This window comes from Limulus polyphemus, unplaced genomic scaffold (assembly GCF_000517525.1).
Source record: "Limulus polyphemus unplaced genomic scaffold, Limulus_polyphemus-2.1.2 Scaffold466, whole genome shotgun sequence".
Classification (NCBI taxonomy): Eukaryota; Metazoa; Arthropoda; class Merostomata; order Xiphosura; family Limulidae; genus Limulus; species Limulus polyphemus.
This window is the reverse complement of record NW_013666076.1, coordinates 181,096-183,000: the sequence shown is the minus strand read 5'-3', so window position 1 is coordinate 183,000 and position 1,905 is coordinate 181,096.

The window sequence follows — 1,905 nt, the reverse complement described above, 5'->3', positions numbered from 1 at the left end:
AGCCAAGAATCTGGTAAAGACTTATTCCAGTGATTTGGAGGAATCCTTTGTTGATGAATTTTTGTTATTCTCAAACATTAACCCGGAAAAGAAAACTGTTAATAAAATGCTGAAGCAACTAATCAACAATTGACTAATAACCAGTTTTCCTAATGTCCACATTGCATTTCGAATTTATCTTTCACTGTTTGCAACCAGTTGTGAAAGCGAGCAGTCCTTCTCCAAACCTAAGAAAATGAAAAACTGTTTAAGATCAACTATGGGCCAAGACTGTCTTCTCTTTCCTTACTTTCAATTCAGAGTGAACTGCTTCGATAGATGGACACTGATGACATTATCAGAAATTTTGCACTGAAAAAATCCCGTAAAGTTTACATTTGATTTATTTTGATATATATATTTTGATATATTGTATGCGAGCAATTTTGTTTAATGTTTGAAAAAACCCTTCTCTTATTGTTTCGTTTTCTTCTATTAAAATAAAATATAATTATATTTTATATTTTTTATACTTATTTTCATGATTTTTAAATATTTAAATTTCTTAAATTATTTGAAATATACTTTTCGCAGGCCCTAGGCACTGTGCCTGTTGTGCCTAATGGATAATACGGCTCTGGAAGTAACCTCCTGTAAGTTATACCGTAGTGTTGGGTAATTATTCTACGTTTGGCTTACGTAAATTTTGAGAATTACAACTTAAAAGTCCCACTTTACATATTAATATTTGTAAGGATATACTATCCCGAATACATTTGCACCTGACATGCACCCTCAACATTTATTCAAGGCTCTGTTATTCACTCGTAAATTATTTATAGTTAAGGTGTTCTAAATTGTTAATGAATACTTTGTTTACAATGTTAGGAGTTTACTTTTATGTATCATATTACATTTTCGTTTATAAGTTTGTTCTTTTAAATTGAATAATTCATACGTACATAAGTGTATGTGATTATCATATATAATCCGAAATATACAGAAACACAAAGGTTTCATACACAAGCACTAACTTTTTATTCTCCATCCATGACTTCAGTATGATCAGAATGTGCCATAATTATCTACTAATTATGAAGTAATAGTTATATTTATATGGTTGTGTCGAACTGCATAAGGTGTTAACATTCAAAGAAAAATACAAAATATTCCTCGCTTGGACATGTGCATTGAAACAAGAGAATTTCACGTTGAACATTAGGTACTTTATACTGTGCTATAATCAATGAAACGGGTGGAGTTCATGTGGAATGTTAGGTACTTTATACTGTGCTATAATCAATGAAGCGGGTGGAGTTCATGTGGAATGTTAGGTACTTTATACTGTGCTATAATCAATGAAGCGGGTGGAGTTCATGTGGAATGTTAGGTACTTTATACTGTGCTATAATCAATGAAACGGTTGGAGGTCATGTGGAATGTTAGGTACCTTATACTGTGCTATAATCAATGAAGCGGGTGGAGTTCATGTGGAATGTTAGGTACTTTATACTGTGCTATAATCAATGAAACGGGTGGAGTTCATGTGGAATGCTAGGAACTTTATACTGTGCTATAATCAATGAAACGGTTGGAGTTAATGTGAAACATTAGTTACTTTGTACTATGCTATACTTAATGAAACAGTTAGAGTTCATGTGTAACATTAAATACTTTGTACTATGCTATACTTAATGAAACGGTTGGAGTTAAATGTGGAACATTAGATACTTTGTACTATGCTATACTTAATGAAACGGTTGGAGTTCATGTGGAACATTCGTTAATTTGTACTATGCTATACTTAATGAAACGGTTGGAGTTCATGTGGAACATTAAATACTTTGTACTATACTATACTTAATGAAACGGTTGGAGTTCATGTGGAACATTAGTTACTTTGTACTATGCTGTACTTAATGAAAC